The sequence below is a fragment of the Patella vulgata genome, chromosome 1 (genome assembly GCF_932274485.2).
Source record: "Patella vulgata chromosome 1, xgPatVulg1.2, whole genome shotgun sequence".
NCBI classification, from domain to species: Eukaryota; Metazoa; Mollusca; class Gastropoda; family Patellidae; genus Patella; species Patella vulgata.
This window is the reverse complement of record NC_065879.2, coordinates 67,215,158-67,239,841: the sequence shown is the minus strand read 5'-3', so window position 1 is coordinate 67,239,841 and position 24,684 is coordinate 67,215,158. Positions and strand designations below refer to the sequence as shown.

The following is a 24,684-nucleotide window of genomic DNA, read 5'->3' as shown; positions in this document are numbered from 1 at the left end:
TGCCAAGGACAAGGGATTTTCCAGTATACTAGCAAATTGTACAGTTTTTCGTTCCACCCGAATGTCTAAATACACTTTTGTTGTCATCAACAAAAACTTAACATACCCTAAAAATCCGCTGATTCACAAAACATTATTTGGTCTCATTTTAAATACAAAAACGTTTCAGAATACTTACAACCTTCAATAAAAATTCCTTAATGTATAATACACTTCAGTACACACCAATCTCTAGATATGTTACTGATAATTAAATGCAGCCACTTGAGCTAATTAATTAATTGACTAGTGATTAATTACAGCTGTAAACCATTGACAAGTATATGTATGTAAATATATATATATAAATATCACGTGACCAAGAATTACCCCACATATGCCCGTGATCATTCAAATGATTCAGAAATTGTTATTATGTAAAATCAATTACATACACATGCTACAGCTGTAAAAAGTTTATAAAATACACCCACTCTTATAAATTGCAGTACATATTTGTAATAGACTCATTCATAATTTATCTTTATTTCCTTTGGTCTTCATGATTCGGATTTTGTACACTTTATCAGATTAAAGGGGCGTTATAGGCGGTTAGATAAAGAGTTGGCAGTTTGTGCTATAGTAGTTAAAAATAGACTATGTAAATAGAATATGCCGAAAATTTCAGTCAAATTGCTCCACCCTAAATTTTAGGATAGCTTCGATCATCATTATTAAGGTCGGTACGATAAAGTCTCGATTCTCCACTTTTACGTTTAATTATTTTTCAAAAAATGTATTCCGTTCCATTCCGCTAAAAATCGCAGGCAAGCGATGGCATAGAGAGTTGGTGTGTGGATATGTTAATTAATGTCTAATTCTAGATAACATTTCAGGCCTAAAGAAAGTCCTGCAATAGGCAGATTTAGCTTTTCCATAATGTATGTTTAAATAGTAAAATAAAATAAAGGAAAATGAACAGACTGAAACTGAACGCAAGGGAACGGCCGGATGGGGATCGCGATAATATACGACCACATTTCAATATGGCCGGTTAAAAATAATTTGCAGCAATGTGGTAAATCAATTCTCGTATGGTATAAAGCATGGTACCGAATCAAATAATGACATATACCCAACCTAGTCTTATGAGATTAGTAATATATAATTTTCTTATCGACATTGTAAGCGGGCCAAGTTTCTTGTTTTACTTAAAGAGCCGAATATAAGGATTATCCTGCCATTGGCTGAATCAAAAGACGTAAAATTTTAAATGCAGGAAACCACTTAGTGATAAAACATATCAACACATCAATTTCATACACATTTATAAGGTCTCGTTCTTTTAAAACGTTACAGTGTCCATATTAAATTAGGGGTCCTCTTTTAAATGTTATAGTGTCCATAATAAATGTTATATTGTCCATCCAATAATAGATACATGATTCTATTTAAAATGTTATATTGCCCATCCGATAATAGATACACGATTCTATTCTATTCAAAATGTCATACATATTTTCCATCCAATAATTGATACATGATTATTTTAAGGTTTAAAGCGATAATTTCATATTTTCTAAGAAAGTCAAAACATAATTATTTCTGTCTTTTGCTCAATAGGTTGTCAACTCACTATTATACGATCATTGGTATTATTCTCCCACTTAAAAATCCTTTGTTTTTCTACCCCCCCCCCCCATGGAATAGCTATCTTCAAAAGTTTGAATTTAAAGTTGAAAATGATATTTTTGCCAATTTCTCAAACAAGGTAGGACTGTTTATAGATACCATCTATTTTAAGGATTTATTTTAATAAATTTTAAAAAATATAACTTAAAAATATGAAATTGCAACTTTAAGGAATGTACTTTTAATGTTTTATTTTGATAAGTCCTGTACCGAAATGATTCATTGGCTGTCATATATGTCAACATGGTTGATTTTTTGGTGGAGCGGAGTCTCATCCGAAAATTATTATGTAACTTTTTAAAATCTTATCAGCAATAATTTATGAGATTCGTTTGTTGCAGGATGGGTATTGTATGCCTGTATCTATTATTTAATTATTAAATTCTTTACTTAATCAACCCCTATTAATCCATTTAATATACATTAATTAATTACCAATAATTATTAGTGGTTTTATGATCCTTTGACCCTGTATTTCATATTGTTAATGTTCTGTATAGTATCTGATTTATTTTTATTGTTTGTCTATATATAATTTACTACTGTACATGCTTCGATAATCCCCTTAATAGTAATAGTATGTGTTATAGTTTATTATTCTATCGAGTTACTAAATGCCTATAAAGGATTATTTGTAATGGCGTTTATCCAAATACACGGTCATATTTTGAACTGGCATGTAATTTTCCACAGACTTTGTTAAATTAATTCAACCGCCCACATTTATTACACATAGGTAACTATTTACAGCTTTTGTGTCTTGGATAAATAAATTACTAATGATAGTGCTATCTTTTTGTGCAAGTGCTATCCTTGTTGTCAGTCCATATTCTACATGTAATAATAATAATGGTGCTATTCCTTTTATCAGGCCATATTCTACATGTATTAACAGTACTGTCCCTTTTGCTAGTCCATATTCTACATGTAATAATTATAGTGCTATCCCTTTTCAGTCCACATTCTACCTATCCCAATTGCCACTTCATATTCTACACGTAATAGTAGTGCTATCCCTTTTGCAGTCCATATCCTTCTACATGTAATAATAGTGATATCCCTTTTGTCAGTCCATATCATCCTTCTACATGTAATAATAGTGCTATTGCCAGTCCATGCATGACGATGTATAGTCTTTACATTAAAATTGCGTGACTTAATTTGGATATATAATGTGAATGACCTTTTGCCTATTGTGCCTTTAATCAATTACATTGCTAAAAAAGAGATCTCTTATCTTTTAAGAAATCGTCTAGAATCGCTCCATTCTAATCTGATGTATCAAAATACCGTTAAGTACACTGCTCATCAGTCTATTGCACGGCAATAACTGCTCGTTATACAAACAGGCTATATATATTCAACAAATGATGTTTAACTTGATATGCTGAATCGCAATTGATCAAATGTTCCATTTATCAGCCACGCAATAACAATATTTAGTAGAATACTGAATCACCAATTACTTTTTTCAGCATCTATTCAATCTATCACTATACTCATTAAATCAACCAATTGGAAACTGCATAACATCTGAATTCATTACGGGAGCCACGGTGGCTAGGTGGTTAAGACGCTGGCTCACTAGCCTGGAGGTCGGGTGTTCGATCCCTGCATTGGCCGAGAAAGTTCATCCTGATTTTCCGACGTGGTTTCCCCTTGTCAGTGGTGCAGAACGGAGGGCCTGACAAGGACAGCTGTCTAGTCCTTCGGATGAGACGAAAAACCGAGGTCCCGTGTATACATTAGAATGCACGTAAAAGATCCCTTGGCAGTTGGAATTCGATATAAGAGTAGGCGATAGTGCCGCTGCCCGGGCAAAATTTCCCTCATAGCACACTGTATGGCGTATGCCCGTCTTCATTAGCACACTATAGGAGCAGAACAGTAGGACGTTAAACCCCATTTCATTTCATTTCTGAATTCATTACAAAACTAGAATTACCTGGAAATAAAGTAGTGTTTGGCGCCTTACTTTTCTGCACTAATGGTACTAACGAAGACGTGGATACACTAAGATTAGAGCATTATGTTATATTTTACTTCGATTCCCAACTGCTAGGGGACCTTTAATATGTGGTCAAAGGTATACACAGTTTTCGACCCATCCGAACGACTAGACTGTTTTTTTTGCCAGACCCCAATCCTACAATATTGGCATGGAATAACAAGGTTTAAACTCCCTTAAGAAACTTTTTCGGTCAACACTAGGATCGAACCTGGGGTCTCCTGGGTAGTAGACCCGTGCCATACTCACTGAGAAACAGCTGCTTCCTCCTAAGGCATTGCCACATTTCATGGGGAACATTGCCGGTTCCAGGCGACCCGTCATCGATTACTTCTAGGTCGAAGTTTAGCTGGTGAATTCACAGCCCAGTAAATAAATATTGTACGCGTTTCCGCCGGCGAAAGGATCGGTCTAATGCAAATGTAATGGGACAATTTCCATGTAGTAGCCGGGAAAAAAAGTTGCTCAATGATTGACACGAAGTGTGCACATGCTTGCTCTACCGGGTTCTCTTCCACTAAGTCAATCAGCCGCTGTTAATGCAAATTCCGTCGTCATTAGCTCAGTAGGATCAGAACAGTAGGACGTTACACCCCATTTCATTTCATTTCAGTTACTGCAAATCAAGCTTGAAAATGGCAGATTTTTTGGACATGGTGTTATTATAAAATGTCGGCGACCGAACACAAACAATGTAACTTATGATATATTTACGTGGGATTCCCCAAACTTTCATCGATATTTTTGTACAAATACAAAAATAATCGCGCGCGGATACGCTGCGTTTTTCCGCTATCGAAAGCGAGTACATGGAAAGCAGGCCTTAGGCACTACCCAATAGACAGCTTCTTCTTAAAGACTCTTCACTGTTGCAGCCCTCAATGTTTTCTTAACAAATACCACCAGCTATTATTGGGCGCTGACTAAAATAGGTAATTTCCAGAAAATGATCATACAATGTGCACGGATTCTGCGACAATATGCACTAGGGAAAGAAAGAGCGTTTATCGGGGAATTCAGAATTCGTATCTACGGTAAGAGGATATAAGCTCTTCATTTGACAAAGTCATAAGTTATTTACATCTGTGTGACTCAAATCCCATTAAAGAGATTGTATAAGGGCGGATCTAGACAGTCAAAATTAGTACCGTTTCTTAATATGTCTTCCGACCAGTTCATAAAGATTGTCAAATTGTAATTTTTGGTAGACGGATGTCCATGCCCCCCCCCCCCGAATATTTGATCACTAGAGCCCTCACAAGGATTTTTATCAAGAGACATGACTCTATAAGTAAGTATATCAAAAATTGTTAAATCAATAGTCCATTTCTCTCACATTGATGTACATCCATCTTAAATCAATCCGAGGATAACTCTTTCCCCAAGGGCGTAATGGTGGATGAATCGAGACATATACCCCCCCCCCCCCAAAACAAATTTCAAATGATTAATGTCTGCGTTTCTTGGAACATCGCCCAAACACACCATTTTAATCTTATAATGTTAATTGGGAGCATTAAAACAATGACATTGTTGTCTAAATGAATTTGTTTTATGCGAATTCACACAAAAAACAAAAAAAAAATAATGTCTTTTTTTTCAATCGAAAGAACTCCGCAGAGAAAAGCTGGTCTATTGTTTGATTAAATCAGTTATACTCTGTGTGAATTTATCAGCCATAACCAAATTAGCCAAGATTTCATTTCATAATGATATATTGTATAATTTGGCAAGAGATTTGTTTTTAGTACCCGCTAACGTAAAATTGAGATTCATGACCCCACCTTAGTTTTTATGGTGAAATTCTCTGAAATCTTGGAGATCACATCATGCTGTTAGCCAGGTGATGTGTAGTAAACAAATTACCACCAAAAGGGTACTTAAAGGGACAATAACACTCTGGACTTCTTCTTGGTTGCACAGAACAGAAATAATAATACTGCTTTGAATAAATTTGACTATCAGTTACACTGAGCAGGTTCATATTAGATTATATACAAACTTTGAGACAAGCCAGCGAAGCCAAACAAGAGATATACACGAGTCGTTATAAATTACAGTAGTTCAAATTTTCCAGTGATTTTCGCGGCGTTTAAAGACCGTTTGTTACCAAAGCTTTATTCAAAGTAGGTCCAGTGCTTGCATTTTTGATAAAGTGAGTTTAAAGAGTTATTTTGAATATAATGTGAAATATATCTAGATTGTATGCAACATTAAAGACAAATTTGGGATGTCATTGCTGAGATATACACGTTTTAACTTTTCTATTGATAATTTGTATTTTCTTTAGTGGCGTCAAAGGACGCGGGTGAGAAATACCACACGCTGCTTTGATTAGCCTGGACCCACATTATGTGTCGATTCGTACCCAACCATCACTTATATTACACAGATTGAGGCATCTAGGTGTAATATGTTTAAAGTTTTAACAACCTGAGGCGTAAGATGTTTAACACACTGGCGTTATAAGATCTAAAGATGGCGGCCAGATGGTTTTCACTATACATTGCTACGAGTGTTGCGTAATACTAAAATCAAATTTAGTCTGCAACCGAATATGTGTCATACTATATGTTAGGGCGGTTCTTTATAATTTGTGTGTGAAATCCAAGATTATTCTTCCCTTAACTGTTTGTTCCTGTTGAGGTCTGATTCACTCAATCATCACTGGCTACACAATATTGAATTGCCACCCAGAAAAAATCGCTTATGGAAAATATATATTTCGGCAAACATGAGCACCATAGGTCTATCATGTAATATTCCAGATTTAGCCTGTTAAAGCTCCATGTTTAGAATTTAGAACTTTCGTACTTAATGCTAACTGGAGTGTATTTGAGGTCTCGTGAGTGCTTTTAAAAATTTAAACATCTGTTAAAGATGTCACTTCCTTCAGTGGTTGTCTTAACTTATGATGTCATAATATTACGTCATTTAGTAGTGTTCATGGCATAATGTAATAGATCGTGGTTTACTGAGGGAGACAGTATGGGTCAGTGGAATCACTGCCAACCGAACTTGAAAGAGAATATTGGGTTAGCCATCGACGAACCGGGAAAGTTAGAATAATAACGGTCAATTTCCCTAATCTATTGTCTGGAGACATTTCTGGCCTCGGTGTAAAATCAATACACTACTTTAAGATTAGCAAACGGCAAGTGAATCGAGCTGTTGCATGCGACACAAATGGTCGACCTCGTGCTGATAAGAGACCCGTTAATCTCTCAAACAAAAAACAATGCATTTGAATAGTCCAACAATAAAAAGGCCTTAAATAATGACCATAACACCATTGAAACTCAAACCAGAAAATTCAAAAAGTAAAAATACTAGAAGGTCCAAAGTGAGGCAGGCGGTTAACTATATGTATCTTGTCACGAGCCATCCGATGAAATCGACATCCATTATATTTAAGCTTAAATATAAAATTAAATGAAATAGGCCTAGGGCTTAACGTCCTATTTCTCTGCTCCGTCTAGGCTAATGAAGACGAGCATGAGCCATACATAGGGCTATGCGTGCACGCCAACGTATACACGGGGCATCGGTTTTTGTCACATCCAAGCGGCTAGACGCTTTCCTTGTCTAGCTAGCCCTCCATCCTGCGTTTAAATATGAAAAGGCGACCTAAGGAATTGTGAGGATTACTTTAGAATCAATACCACGATAATAACACTTAATTTCTAGCTTTAGTAGAAATGAAATAACTCGATACTGAAAGGAATAATATGATAGTAATGGCCCATGATATAAATCCACATCAGGTATTTTCAATTAATTCTAGAATATGAAACATTCATACAATACCCAGTAATATTCTAAGCCCATATTTTAATACCGTTAATTAACTTGCCTGTCCAATCGATGTAATAAAGGCATTCAACTATAATTCTTGGATTACAAAGTTATTGTAGGGCATCCCAGTATGGTACGCAGTACAGCTCTTTGTTATGAGTTCTTAGCTCTTGATTTAAGTGCTTAGATGCAGCTTCTCCGCTTGTGACCTTGAATCGAGATTTATATACCAACATCGACATCGACAGCTGACTTGACTGTCTACAGCCAGTCGTGTGCGCATAATATTAGTGTTACAATAACACATTTCTGAACCAATCGGTATAACAGGGCAATGAAGACATTTCAAGCGAGATTTGCTTGGGAAGGTTTATATTTGAACATTTGTATATGCCTACACAAAAATATTAATACGCTAATAACAAGGGCACAACTCATTTAACCCACTGCGCTGTTATCCAGTAGCACTTCCCTTCCGAAATCTAGACCCAACTCATTTCTCCAATTAGCTCTCAATAGTGGGGAATGTCATGCACGAGGCGGGTTATACTTACTTTTTTAAAACACATACTACCATTTTATTTTGAGAAGTTCCCGCCGCTAACAAGTTTTTGGTGTACTTTCGCAGCGGACCTGTATTTCAGAAGCCGATTCTTACAGCAGGGTAGATGATAACACCAGAGACAAAGGCCACTATCAAGTCAACAGTCCAAAAGGTGCACATGATAACGGTTCCAAGAGAACGCTATCTTTTCTATTGTTTGTGTTCCTTTACGATCAATAAGGTAATATTAACTGTAATCAGCTAATTCTAGTATCTTATGTTTACCAGATCTCATTAACCTGTCATTTACACAATAATCAAAGTCCAAGGTCCAGACGTCATTAATCGCAGAATCGAGGCACAATCTGACTAACAACATTTTTCTAATTTGCACTATTCATCAAGATTTGCTTAAGCTTACATATCAATGACGAGTAATTGAAAGGGAAATAAAGAGAAAGGAGTTTAACGTCTCGACAACAGTCATTGTCAGGGGTTAATTTTTTTATGATCACGAGTGCAATGCTAAGGAGGAAAAGTTCGACGTTTCCGAATACTCTTGATCAAATTCCAAATCTCAAGGGTTCTTTTACGTGGCTCGATTGAATAATAAAACGATATTATACAAAATTGTGTGATATATATGTAGCAGATGCTGTTATTCATTTGTCGACAATTTAACTTAAAGTTCATCATACAATAATGTTCTGGAGGAGAAAGATGTTAAAATTGTGTAAATATTCGACAGAACTCGATACTAGATCTGTTATTCCCATTAACAACAAACTTGAGACTGTAGATTACGTTATATTAATTCAAAAATAGACTAGCCTCTCTGTTTAATCAACGTAACCAACATTAAAGATGGGTTCCCAGAAACGTATTTATCGTGTGGTTATTTCCAATATAGGTATGGCAATTTTGGTATATATGGAAAGTAGAGATATCCAATCTTACTAGAAAAATACTGGATTCCCCGAAAAACACTCATGGAGCGTATACAGGACAAAAATGTAAGGGTTCCCCTAATCGACAGCCCGACAATTAGGAATTTCTGCAAGCGTGATGTCAAAGGTCACACGCGAACATTGAGCGCTTGATGTACAAGTTGATAAACTTTATGAAGAGTTAGACGTACAACACTTTCTGAGATAAAAATGACGGAAAAAGACCCGGGTAGTGAATAATCCGAGAATTTAATTAGAATTCGATACTTGTAATAAATAGTAAGCGAAAAAAGACAACATCGTCTTATGTATGCAATGAATTCTCCTCTGACTTCCAAGAGAGGTAAGTCACGTGACGTAAACATGACCTGGTTTGCTAGAACTTTTATAGCAGGGCATTCCTTCGCAATTACAATGTTTTAAAAGGTTTTGAAGCAAAATTATGACAAATTAATTAGTTTGAATATGTTTAAGTCCACATATACCATTAAATCACCCAGTTTGTACGCGGGAACCCATCTTTAAAGATACAACATACTATGAAATGAAATGCAATGGCGTTTAACGTCATACTTTTTTCTCCACCGACTGGGATAATGAAGACCGACATACGCCTTGCAGTGTGTCATGAGGGTAATTCGAACTGTCTAGGGTTCTTTTACGTGCACGCCTGTATGGTCACGGGACCTCGGTTTTCATACAGAATACCAGAATAAAGACAGAACATGCACAAATAAACAGTTAATACCTGTCATTAAGACAGACGTTCGTGTTTTCGAGGCGTGACTAGGAATTAGCTAGCCTGCATAATTTCGTGGGTTTTCTCCGGGTCCCTCGATTCCTTCAACTGTCAAAGACAATACACACAAGCGACTTATGGAATTAAAAAAGATGTACCATATGTTAGTCCTGAAATAACCTAGTATGTGTAGAGTGGACGTTACTAATTGAAATAACACATTAATCCAAACTTCATTTTAACCTAAATCAGAGATTTCCGGCTAATTTGAAGTTGAATTGAAGTCAGATAAGGGGGGTTGGATGGCTGAATGGTTAGCGTGCGCGCGCTGTATCATAAAGTCTGTCATTGAGTCAACTGGCGTGGTTTCGAATCCCCGGTTGTACGTGACAAGGAGTAGGGTCGCCTGTCCAACCTCGTGGGTTTTCTCCGGGTCCTCCGGTTTCCTCCCACTGCTAAAGACTCCTACGCGCAAGCGAATTATTGAAATAAAATTAAACCATATGTTAGTCCCGAAATGACCTAGTTTGTGTCGAGTGGACGTTAAACCCCATTTCTCTCTCTCTCTCGAAGTCAGATAAAAACTTTATACGAGCTAATGGTTAATATTGTGTTCTAAAATTTAGCCCTGTATGTTATATATTCTGCAGGGGCAATCAATAACAAATACAACGAAAGGTAAAATTAAGATAAAATAATGAATTAGTATCAGCTGCCTGAGAAATAGTAAGCATATTCTGCCTTGCGCGCGGTAACAGCAGCGACAAAAAAAGAAATCTTAATCATTCTTCATTAGCACACATTATCAGTACAGCATGTTCAGTCGATAACAACTTACAGTAGGCGTGTATAAAACTAAGTACAACAGTATCATTTTTCTCAATCATCATTAAACCCAACATTTACAGTCGTGGTTAATTCCTGTACTCACACTGTATTTTGGTGTAAGATTTTCATATATATATATATATGTACTTATTGCTGTATATATGTTCTATTTATAGTTCATATATATATAGCTAGAAAACACTGTAAAGTGTTTATTATATAGGATTTCTATTCTGAAAACTCATCAATGGCAAATTTGGCTAAATCAGCTTCCTTATATTAATGAATATACTTGAAGTAAGTGAGAGAGAGAGAGATATTTAACGTCCATTCGACACAAACTAGGTCATTTCGGGACTAACACATGGTTCAATTTTATTACAATTATGCGCGTGCGCATAGGGGTCTTTAGCAGTGGGAGGAAACCGGAGGATCCGGAGAAAACCTTATGATACGGCGCGCACGTGCTAACCATTCGACCGCCCAAACCCCCATTTATTTAGACTTAGTGTGTATGAAAGATGTAAAACGGATTAAACAACAATGCAAAATAGTATACTAATTTAACGTGTACGCAACACAAACAAGGTCATTTAAAAGTGCGTAGAAACTGGAGGATCCGTAGAAACCCTTGAGGTTTGGTAATCGACCCTTCAATTCGTTACGTACAAGCGTGGGATCAAACCAACAAAACCTGCATCAATGGCTGAGCTTACGATCTAACAAGCACGCTTAGCCTATAGGACTCTGGGTTACCTCATCAACTGGTGCCAGAAATGAAATAAAATGGGGTTTAACGCCCTACAACTGGTGTCAGCTGTAAATAACCTCGGATATACTAGGATGTAGTGGGATTTCTCATACTAGTTTTCTGCATGGACTGGACTAATGTTATACTTATTGTATATGTTTCTCTACTTATTTATGTTCTCGTCGATTTAGACAATAATCCAGTTATTGTGTTAATTATGTTCGTCAACAAATGCCTATCAAAGGAGCTATATTAGAGTAAATTGTCAAAATGATTTGAATAAAAAAGGGACTTGTTAAGACTAGTTTCGGAAACAAGATAAAAAGATAATTTAAAAAAATTAAATAAAATAAAAAGTGGTTTGACATCTTACTAATCTGCACCAATCGGTCTAATGAAGCCATACTGACATGCCGTGTGCTTTGAGGGACATTTTGTGCAGACAGTTTTCCGACGTGGTTTCCCCTTGTCAGTGATGCAGGACGGAGGGCCTGCCAAGGACAGCTGCCTAGTCGTTCGGATGGCACGAAAAACCGAGGTCCCGTGTATACATAGGCGTGCACGTAAAAGATCCCTTGGCAGCTGGAATTCGATATAAGAGTAGGCCATTATAGTGCCGCTTTCAGGGCAAAATTTCCCTCGTTGCACACTGTATAGCGTATGCCCCTCTTCATTAGCCCAGCCGGAGCGGAACAGTAGGACGTGAAACCCTATTTCATTTCGCCAGACAGCGGCGTTTCCGTTTTCTTTTCATCAAATTCCAACTGCACAAGGTTCTTTTATGTGAACGTCAACGAGTACACGAGTGGACCTTGGTTTTTCGTTCCACCCAGGCTCTCCATCCTACACCACTAACAATTGGAAACCAGGATGCAACCGGGATCGAATTAGTCAGTGAGCCCGTACAACACCCACTGAGCAGCATAACCATGTTTACTTGATCATAACATACTATTTAATCTCGAGTGCCGCGGTGTCCCAGTGAGTAAGGTGCTGGCTTACTCACCCTGACCAGGAAGTCACGGGTTCGATCCCGGTGTTAGACAGGCGACAATACTCCTTATCACATACACATTGGGAATCGAAACCAATAATTTGACTTAATGACTTAGTGTGCCTTTCACGTAAACATATTTTGACAGTTTAAATTCTATATAAGAATAGGTCGTAGTGCCTCTGTCCTGGCAAAATTTCCCACATAGGACACTGTATGTCGTATACGCCCGTCTACATTAGCCTGGTTGGTTTATTTTAGTTCGCTTTTATCTCGATCAGCCGGAAATATGCCATAATTTCTTTTACATATTATATGAGTGTCATATCCGGGTGCACCTTTGTTCGTGCAAGTTGTCATTTATCGGCCTTTACTATACTAAAAGTTATTTATATTTATTTATTTAGTTTATCTGTTTTAGCTCCGTTAAACTTGACTCTCGTATATAATAAATCATTGTTAATGACTCGATAATTTCGCAGACAACACCCGATAACTACATTATATTTCGGTTGCCAACTAGTTTAAGTACTTGGGTAATGCAAATTCTGTAGGTGGCTTTAATATTTGTTTTTAGTCATTTCATGTTTTCACTTGCATTAAAAGCTCGATGCGTCATTTAGCGTATTCCTTGCAAACTACAATATTGTGAAATTTTAGTCTCTAATTGGATTATTAGTCCAAAGAATTTTAAAATTCCGTTCATTGTTAACCAAGTTATGATCAATTGAAATTTCATCGATCCATATTGCTCCATATTCGTGGAAAAGAACATGATGCGTCTAGTTTAAATCCGATTTAATCGACGCCTGGAGATTACCTAGCTTTGGTATTTTGATTTTGTTTTCTTAATCAAATGTTAAATAATTAGTCAAATGACGCATCGAGTTATTAAGTGAAATCTTTGTTACCATCGCCCCCTTCTGTCTCGGGTCCATTCACTTGATTTGATTGTGTTCTTGTCTTGTCGGCTCCGTTGTTTTCTGGGTTCCGAGTTAATGAGGTCCCGCTTTACTCTCAGCATAAAGGCATGGAATTAAAGGCTTTGAGGCCACTTGTAAAACAAACAATTTTTCTGAATTGGTAATTTATTACAAATAATTATCTGAGAACATTGAACACTTGTGGCTAATTGCACGGGTTTTATATCGCTGCAGACGTATTAAGTCCGCGCCGTTAATTATAGCAGACGATAAATGAATATTCGATAGGAATAACATCGGGGAATAAAGCTACAAATGTTATCAGATTGTGTCACAATAAATGTTTATATCATAATTTCCAGCAATAGGCTTTATAGCCCTATATCCATACTCTCGCAGTAAGCCATTTATTTTCATTCACCTCTCTCCCACGGAGAGATTTTTTATAGACATATAATATTTGGATATTGGGAATTATATGAAGAAGTACCAGTTCCATGGATTAAACGTGTTTCACTAGTGATAAAAGTTAAAAAGTTCCACGCCAATCTAGTGTGTGTATGATGAAGAGTGAGGCTGGGGATGAGGTTCGGGGGCGGGGGAATACGGTGAGGGGATAGCATGAATATGAACTCATTAACTACACGTATCTACATATTGTAAAAGAGACCAACAAGACTAGTTTTACCAACAAAGTCCACGATCATAACACGAGGGGTCATAATAATTATAATAGATGCTGAGTTAATATTTTAAAATTAAAGTAAAATAATTTAATCTATTGTAAAGATAACTTCACCCCCCCTCCCCCCAACCCCAGCCCGGAAGATTTAGATGCAAACACAACGAAGGTTATTCATCCACAGGACATTAAATTGATATTTTATCAAGAGAAGCAAATAATTACTGTACTGTGATACGCCTTACTGGGAGAACCTCAATTCAGTTAAATTAATGTAAATTTTGATTAGGGTCTAAAACAAAAGTATCGAATTCAAATTGTGTTTATGGGATGCCAATCTCACTTCGTAAACACTGTTCTATAAGCTATTTTGTGTTCCGCTTTCGAAGCCAACTTAAAATTAAAATATTAAGTAATTTGACATCTGCTTAATCTCTCGAAAACAACGTTCAATCACACAGAGCTTCCAATATAACCCCGGCGTGTCCCCCTCCCCCTTGTCAGGGATATAGGACGGGGGGGCCTTATCGTTCTGACGGAATCAAAAACCGAGGTCCCGTATACACATTGGCGCACACGTAAAAGAACCCTTACCAGTTGAAATTTTAAATAATTGTAGCAGTAGCGCCGCTGTCCGGGCAAAATTTCACTCATAGCCTTCTGCATGGCCGATGCCCGTCTTCATTAACCCAGTCGGTGCAGAACACTAGGACGTTAAACCCCATTACATTTCGTTTTACCCCCATAACCAATCGTTATATCACACTAGATTAATTCAATTCAATATTTCATTTTGTCCTAAATCAAAGAATTGTGGTTCCTTTTACAAAACCAGAATACACCGTTATATAATTTTACGGTCTTTTTAAATGAATAATTCAGTATAAAAGTCAAATGTTTTTTCCAGTATACGCTTAATTAAATCACCGTAGACTGTAGAAATACATATTAACCATAGCTGAATTCAGAACAAAAGGGGAAGAAAACGTACAATAAAAGTCTTTAAATGAATATTTTAGTATGAGCTCAAATGAATCGTCAAATTAGTCTGACTGTAAAGTTAGATGACAAAATCGATATTTCATCACAATAGAGCTATAAAAGTGTGCCATGTGTGACAATGCACACGCATAACAATACTATAAATGCACGCGGGAATAACAATGGTGTTAATCTTGAAGCATTTCTAAAGAGAATAAATTTAGAACCAAATTCCAATACGAACCCTTTCGATATTTTTAGTCTGCTTCCCAAAATCTGCGACCAACGCCTTCACATTTCACAAACTGTTTATAAGCCACACGCTTCCACAGACGTGGTATATCACTCAATATTGCCCCGGGAATATCAACTCGATGTATCAGCAAAAGAGCAGAACCGACCTAAAAGAAATTGGGTTAAAACGGGATGTAATATAACTGTACCCGATATCGTCTACATTCCACCTCTCTCCTGCTCTGAAATCTAAAAACACGAGAACACAGCACTCTTCCAAACCACGCGACTTCTGAACATCCAGACTCTACATTAGCAATGGGAATCAGGAGCTTGTAGACTCCGTTAACCAGATAAAGGCCATACCCGCCCTAAAGTCAGGAATCTCTATAAGTCAGAAACACGTTTATTCTCGATTGACAAGTACTGATAACAAGGTTATGTGTGCAGAATTCCATATTGCTTGTACGACTGGTTAGACAAGACAGCTCTTTATGTTTTAACGACCCATGGCGCGGGAAAATGATCCGCCGGGCGCGGAGCTGAGAAATACTTATCACGTGACAGAAGCTCGCAGAACGCGCGTCTAGAATTACATTTTTGGCAATGTTGAGTGGTATTGCCTGACGACTTCAGATCTTTGAACGGCCTTCGCTAATCTTCTATTTATATGCGAGACTTGATAACAACTATTACTTTGAATAGGAAAGAGACTTGTTGATAGTTCTATGACGTCTGCTTGTGTCGTCTGCTTTAATGAGTTCTATAATCAATGGGAAATGACAGGGAAGCGAAGCCACGTGGAAAACTGCGGATAATTAAATTAACTGGCGGTCTTCAATCGAGACTGGATTTATTCAGAAATCGCTGTAAATTTATTTGTATAGTAAAATCATTTAATAGCATACAGCAAGGATGGCAAATCTCAGTTTATTCTTCAAATCGAAATGTACAAAGCACCGATCTTTATTTATCAAAGCAATGATCAGAATGGAATTTCCATTCACTTCCATGGGCGGATCTGTGGATTTGTGGAAAAGGCAGACTAAACAAAAACAAGGAGAATATTTTCTGTCCGCCGATGCACCTACGTTTTTTTCTATCGCTACACACTTTGTCCCACGCCAAAATCGTTCAAAAGTGGTAGGTTGTAGCGCAGCCGTCCGTCAAAAGTTCCCCCATAGCACACTGTATGGAGTGTGCCCGTCTTCAATAGCCCAGCTGGAGTAGGATAGGCTGTTAAACACAGTTTCATTTCATTTCAGTTCGTAGTTTCTATGTTAATTTTACCTCAGTCCTTATATTAAGGTTCACGATTTCTCAAATATACTGAACTTTGAAACTGTTTGTAGTATCAGTAGTTCCATAGAATTTATATTTTGATCATCATTATTTAACTTCAACATAACCGTAGAATAACAATTATCGTAGTTAGCCTCAAAATGACACCGCCACAAAAACAAAAGGCTATATTATTTAATTATATAGCGACATTGAGGTAAAATCTTATTATAATTAAGTTTCGTTGTTCGTAGGGTTTTAGTCCGCTTCCACCAAGGGTGATATCGCAGACAGGTGTTTCCAAAGAAACTTGCTAAGTTTTTTTCTCCAGTAGACGTTCATGTCTCCCTAGAGATGCGACTTCAACTTTTAAAATTCCTCAAAATACCAAAATACTTTTAAGTTTCTTCCCCTGTATACATTTATGTATTTTACATCTTCCGATTGAAGGGAGACTAATCCAATTATAATAAGTTCTCCATAGATAAATTCTCTCCTTCCTTCCTTTTCTCTCTTTTTTGGGGTATTTGGTTAAAGGTTTATTGTGTCCGGTTTTGGTGACTATAAATGATTTTGATGCGGAAAGGTCGTTGCACAGTTTACGTCCATATAGATAAAACCAAAATATTCCGTTTAACAGTCCACCTAAATAAAAGTGATCATATATATTCTGGCAGTAGACGCAAGTCACCTCCACCCATACGAACCCACTTATTTATAATTTCCCACAAAATACTGATTTTCTTCTCCTCTCTTTACATTAATAGTCATCACAACTAACCCCTAAAGCTTGGCTCACATGACTGCGTCACTCATCAGCGTAATCCCTTAAACGGCAATTTCTCCAGACGACATAGGCCATAGTTGTTGATACATAGACCCAGCTAATAAGGTACTCACTCACTAAATAGGAGATCCAGACTTCGATTCCGGTGTCACTGGTTGGGTAAACGTAGAGTCTGGCGGCAAGTAACACTTTCTAGTCGTTCGGATGCAACGAGAATCCATAAAAGAGCAAATATTAGACGGAAACGCCGCTGTCCTTGCAAATTTACCTCATGGACATGTCTTCATTAGTCCAACAGGTGTAGAAAAGTATTTTATTTGTCCATTGATTTGGAACGGACCCGCTTCTCTTGATCCACCAGTTGAGATAATATCTTTTTCATGATCACCTAAACAATCTGTAGATTTAGATAATCAAATAATACCCGACTACTACATGGCAGGAGATTATAAGATTATTGGATTATCGCTGTAATAACCTACATTAATACCTAGCAATGTATATCAGTACATATCGCCACTCTATGAACTTATTTTCAGTGACCTGATCACTTACTCCAAGAAATCATATCAGTAAATAGGTACGACCTTTGTCGATTCATTTAATGAACATCGCAATCAGTCAAGTCCTCTATTGACTTGTGATCAGAAATTAAAGAAATTACTTTAACAGTTTCGTACTTAAACGATGGGGTCATCTAGAGATTAACATGTATAGTGCCTGATACATTTTCCCCAAGACTTTATAAGTTTGTGAAAGGTTAGATCATAAGGTCGACCATTGAGTTTAGTGTTGTGGTTTCGATTCCAGGCTTGTACGTCACACGTTGTAGAGTCGCATGCCTAACATGTTGTGTTTATCCGATTCATCTGGTTTCCCTCCACTGAACGCAGACGAATTATCGAAATGAAGAAGTACCATAATATGTCGTGTCCCGAAATAACCTAGTTTGTATTGAGTAAGCGCTAAACTCCACCTGTCTCTGCATCTATGTACCTAAATCGTTTTGTCCTTCCCCTAATGTTTTTTTTTTAAATTTATGTTTATTTTCAACATGGACAGGAAAAGGACACCTTAAAATATTATAGCATATTATTTAAAGATGCATTATGTAAGAATTAGATAAAGAGCTGGACGTTCTTGCTATAACAGTTCAAAAATAGAAAATGAAACATGAATATATATTTGTAAATTTCATTCAAATTACTTTATACTCAGCGAAGTTATGACTGTTTGAAGATATAGCGTAGATCGTTCATTATCGTACCAACAGTACTTGACAACCGAGACTTGACCCCGATTGTCATTTTTATCCTTAAATTTAGAAATCTCGTTGATGTTTAAATCCATTTAAATCTCGGCCATCCGATCGTCTAGAGAGTTGATCATAGGCTTGTCATGTTGATAACTGTCTAAATAATAACTTATAACATGTGAAGCCAAGAGAGAGAGAGAGAGAGAGAGGGAGAGGGGGTGTTAACGTCTACTCCATACAAACTATTAGGTTATTTGGGGACTAACATATGGTTCAATTTTATTTCAATAATTCACTTGCGCGTAGGGGTCTTTTGCAGTGGGAGGAAACCAGAGGACCCAGAGAAAACACACGAGGTTGGACAGGCGACCCTACTTCTTGTCACGTACAACCGGGGAATCGAAACCCCACGTGAGTTGACTCAATTACAGACCTTATGATACAACGTACACGCGCTAACCATTCGCCCCCCCCCGCCCACACACACACACACACACCCACATACACCCACACACACACCCTCACACACCCACACCCACACCCAAACACACACCTGAAGCCAAAAGAAGGTCGAGCAATAGGAATATTTTGCTTTAATGTAATGGACCTTTAACGGTTTATATTCAACACAGGTGTAGGAAAGGGCATTTGAAAAAGTTACTTTTTAGATGGAGGAACCGACTTTCTCCCCCCCCCCCCCATTTGTTAGATATAGATGGAGGAACCGACTTTCTTCCCCCCACCACCCCATTTGTTAGATTTACTCGCTTGTGGTATTTTAGTTGACATCTGTATGTTGTCCGTCTAAATATATCACAACGCCTTTGGTATAGCACGATACTTTGATTTTAACACCCATTCACAGATTAACCTAAACCGCTTAATATAATCTAAGACCGAAACAAATCTGATATGGTTCAAGTCACTCTTCTAATGTATTGCCGACTGTTAGGATCAACATACTATGGACTTAAACAATAACTGCGAAATATATGCCAGCTCTATGAACTTTTCAGGTAAATGATTTTGAAGCAACAAGTTGGAGAAATACCTCGGAGAAATGGCTAAATGAGTAGAAGTATTCTGGAAATTCTCAACAAATTGAGATGAAATGTTTCAGATTTAACTAGAACGTAATGCTAAAGTATAATGGATGTTGTTGGATATGTGAATTTATATGATAAATTGTGTTATAATATGTGCCCCTATAGAAAGTCACACTGTCAACAGGTGAAACAAACAAGTGTAGTATGCAGTGTACGATATTATAGTGATATTTAAACTCTTATGGATTATGAATGAAAACTGACTGTTTGATCGTCGCTATTAAATGACAAGTGACATCAATAGGTATACCAGAGACAAAACAAACAGTCCAGGTCAAAATAAACACCGGGAAAATGTACCATAGAAAGAAATTTAAATAAAACTGGAACACATTATTACAAAAAGTAGGCCTACAATACAAAAATATCCTTTGATATTGTGTGTTCAAAAAAGAGTAAGCGTATCCGACACCTACCACTCTTTTGCGTAGATTTTTATTTTTAGATCGTAGATTATTCAAGGTTTAAATAATGGAGAAAAAATTAACTCTGCCATAATATTTTTATAACCGATATCTGAGATGGGAAGTGGTATCACTTGTTCTAAGATATATAATAACACAGTGCTTATGTAAATAAATCTATCTATCTATAATAGAAAGGTTACATTTGTTGGAATTGGAACATCTGTGTATAATGGAGGAGGAGGCGAGATATAGAAATTATATACTAGATAGTAAGTTCATTTACATTAAAAGTCGGATCTAGGAAGAGGGTTGGGTGACACTGTGCTTCTTAACTAGATTCAAGGGCCCATTTTCATCCATACCCAGAAATTTCTTGTTAAATATCTGTCAGAGAGAACGACACAAGGTGCACTTCTTGTGAGATTTATATGTTTAGGATGCGGAGGGAGTTATCGTGAAAGAGAGGGAGAGAGAGAAATGGCGTTAAACGTCCTCTCGACACAAACTAGGTCATTTCGGGACTAACATATGGTTCAATTTTATTTCTATAATTCGCATGCGCATATGGGTCTTTAGTAGTGGGAGGACCCGGAGAAAACACACGAGGTTGGACAGGCGACCCTACTCCTTGTCACGTACAAGCGGGGAATCGAAACCACGCCACTTGACTCAATGACAGACCTTCTGATCCAACGCGCACGCCATAACCATTCGGCAACCCACCCCCCTAGTTATCGTGAAAAAATGGACATAGATAACAATGGTGATGTTGTAACTTAACAATAAAAATGTAGAAAGATGCATCACTAATATACAGATCATATCGGAACACACCGTGGCTAAGTGAGTAAGACGCTGACTCGCTAGCCTGGAGGTCGCAGGTGCTATCCCGGTGTTGGCGGAGACAGTTCATCGGATTTTTCCGGCGTAGACTCCCCTTGTCAGCGGTGCGCGGCGGAGATCCTGACAAGAACAAATGTCTAGTCGTTCGTAGAGCCGATGTCCGGGCAAAATTTCCGTCCTAGCACACTGTATGGCGTATGCCTGTCTTCATTAGCTCAGTCGGAGCAGTATGATGTTAAACCCCATTTCATTTAATTTCATTTCACTGATGATATTTGCCCTTAAAGAGCATATGATTCTAGCCTTTGGAACATTAAACTAGACAAAAGGAGTTCTAAAGGAACATATTAAACATACATTATGCAAGAGCTAAATCTGCCTGAAATGTGATCTAAATTATTAATTAGACATTAATTAACTTATCCAAACCATAATCAACTCGAGATGGCATGGCTAGCTTGCGATATTTATTGGATTACGTTCCGATTTGCTGTTCGACTTCCATTCATATTTAAATCAAACAATGGTTTATCGAGACTATGTTTTTTATCCCATCGACTTTAGTAATGATGATCGAGGTTAGCCCCAATATTCAATCGCTAAAATCTCGGTTCATAGTGGACCCATTTGACTGAAATTTTCAGCAAATTGCCTTTACATTATCTAGTTTTTAACTATTATAGTGAGAATTGCCAGCTCTTTAACTAATCTCCCATAAGGTATCTTAAATGTAATTTCGAATTACACCGACCTGGCCCCTTTTTCACGTTTTTTATTATTATTTTGTCGTTTGTGAATCAGCCTTAACTAATTACTACAGTATTGGATATTGGAAACATCAATATTGTTGACATGGACCAATATTGAATTCTAATTCGTGTTTTTAATTTCGAATATTATGGAAAATATTGAGAGAAAAGTTTATCTCCTTTTAGAAAATTATTTTAGGAACCCCGAAAAAAAAATAATACAACAGTTTAACAGATAAATGTTATATTTCAATATAGTATTTCTTTTTCCAGAGGTCAAATATTCCTTTTCATTATGTGAAGATGCGGGTGGAAGTGACGATATCAAACTGAACGTGGAGAACATCGCACCTCTGCTGACATCTTTGGGGGTTCACCAGGGTGAATCGGATATACTTGATTTAACCAGGAATGCTTTAGTAGAAGGTTTGTAAATTTTCAGCCTCCCATCGTTAATGTCGCCAGTATACATAGTGTGCGTTAAAAAAAATTCCGAATGGATAAGCAAAGATAAGCAAAGCAAAGATAGTAATATAATTTGTGCTTTCTCTACCTGGTCCAAATGTGATAGTGTAGCAGCTGACAAGTGTCCAAACTTTTTTGAGACTATTAAAAATGAAGTTGCTTTCACTTGTCACCATATTGACATATGGGTCATATTCGCAGTACCGCCCAGTCCCCAAATGTAGATAGTTCGGAATTTCAATCCGTTAGACTGCCGAACTCGAAACATAAAACATGTTAGAAATGAAATATTTAAAAGGACAAATAACACCAAAGGTGCGTGTCTATTAACACATCGGATCAAAACAAATCCACACTTATTTTGACCTTACGTAAAGGGACACCCCTCGTTTAAGGCTTGCAAGTTGAATTATATTTTTTAGCATTAAAGCCCATTTCATTTTATTTTGAATTATATTTTAAAATCCTTTCTGCAACCCACTGACAGATCACATTTTGTCGTATGACAAATATACCCCACATGAAGATTGGAATGATCTTTTAAAATTTGCTAAAGCTTTGCCTGCTCCTTTTAATTTCCTCATCGATATGGTGGAGAGTTCAGCCCTACGAATGATCAAGTGTCCGCTGTGTATCTTTGTGGGTTTTGGCATTATTAAAATAAGATACACAAATCCTAAAGTAACTTAAAGTCCCTTAATGGCGATAATACAACCATATTAATCAAAACAAAATAGAAATTGGTCAGTTTTGTTTTTCAGCTAACGGGGCGATAGATCCAATAGATCTAGATAAGGCCTTAGTGAGAATAGCAGCAGAAAATGGTGACCACGAGGAGCTGTATTTTGACGAAGCTTTTGCCATTTTGGATCAGGATAATGACGGATATATAACATGCGCTGACATCCACCGGCTGTTTCAGAAACTGGAAGTATCTATCTCTGATCAGGAGCTATTAGCTCTGGTGAATAATATAGACCTTGATCAAGACGGCAAGATAGGATTTGAAGGTAATGTATAAAATACGTTAACTATATGTTATCGTCCACCAGATTGTCAGGCTAAAGATATATTAGCTCTTTAAGGATCTTCGATGGTTAGGGGTGAACCCGTTGTCCATAAGTCTAATTTGATGTTCTGATGTACCAATCAAATGTGTCGTTAAAGATACACACAGGCCATAGACAGGAATAATATGTACGTGGAAAGGAGAAGCATGCATTGCAAAACAAGACTAATAAACTCCCGAAGAGATTAATTTAACAGGATCTTATTTACGTTCTTTTTATTTCAGATTTTCGTGATTTCATGGTATGCCTAAAACCCCAACTGCCTGAACCCGAAATAAGGAAAGCTTCATCGGATGGCAATGATGATGATGATGATGGTGATGATAAATTCGAAGAGAAAAAACAAGAGGACAATGAGGACGACGACAGTAAATTCGGAACCTACAAACGACTACGGCGCCCGAGTTCGAGAAAGCTCACCCGTGAAGACAGCCAGTATCATTTAGTTTCGGAACAAAAGCGAAAACTTTTGTCCTACGTGGATTACGTGAAAGATGCTGTTTCGGTGATATCACATATGAGGAGGGGTTCTCAAGTCAGTAAAGCGGAGGTGGTACAGAATCCCCAGTGTGAAGGGGAAGAAGTTTATGCAAACGACAGAACTAAAGGAGTTTCCCTAAAGACTTCTGAAATACACGAAAGGCTTACGAAAATCTTTCAACAAAATTTGGTTAGCAGTGAAAGAACAGAGCGAGTGGTTACCAATAAAAACACGAATGAAGCTCCTGAAAACGAACTTTCTCAGAATAATAGCAGATTAGAAGCTATAGTAACAACGGAACCTCCCGAAGACATGCATTCTGATGAAGATACACATATTGAAGATATCTCTGATATCTCCTTGGATGTTGATACGAACATCACCGTTGAACAGCTTTTGGGTAATATCGATGTCTTTAGCAATAGTTCTCGGAAACAAAGAGGCGATGGCGATACTCAACATGAGCTACAATATCCGGTATTGGAAACTGAACACTCCTCGTCTGAACGAGAACTAGACACAGCAAGCGAATCATCAGTGAAGTCACTGCCGTCCCATGTCGACCTATGTGACTATTTTGATCCAGATAATATGAGCACTTCTTCCAAAAATAAACTGTTCAACTTACACAAAGATACAACTTTCCTGAATACAGATAGTAAAGGACAACAATATGAGAAACGGATCGCGACTGAAGCCGGAAAGCTAACTAGCATGACTATTAGTCCATTTCAGTTAACCCCAAGAACAACTAAAGCTAAAGTTACAGATCTTGTATCCATGTTTCCCACACTCAAAACTGAACATGCCCGTTCTTATACAGGTGATAATTTACGCCCAAATAGTCCTATTGAAAATGTACAAAAACATCTAGAAGATAATGTAGACGTCTCCTCTAATATGAATAACCATGGCATGATTGATTGCTTAGTAGTTAGATCCTGTCAAAAATCCAAAATCCCCAAAACACAAAAAAATGACGCTAATTCTATAGTAGATAACAATTTAACAGCATTAGACTTTGATATTCCACATTCCAGAAATCAAATGTACGACTTCGATGAAATAGAAGCATCAGAATTCCCGGAACCTGTTGAAGATGAAAAGCTGAACAGGATACTTAGAGCAGCTAGACTGGAAAAC

At 37.2% G+C, this 24,684-nt stretch overlaps 1 long non-coding RNA gene across 1 annotated transcript in view; it reads right to left on the bottom strand.

The window, feature by feature from the left end:
• Nucleotides 1-15,424, bottom strand: part of LOC126820570 (uncharacterized) — a 29,864-nt gene extending 14,440 nt beyond the window's left edge. Inside the window, exon 1 of the long non-coding RNA XR_008788535.1 lies at nt 15,108-15,424. This is a non-coding gene — a long non-coding RNA (uncharacterized LOC126820570). The remainder of the gene's footprint in view (nt 1-15,107) is intronic.
• Between the last annotated feature and the right edge of the window lie 9,260 nt (nt 15,425-24,684).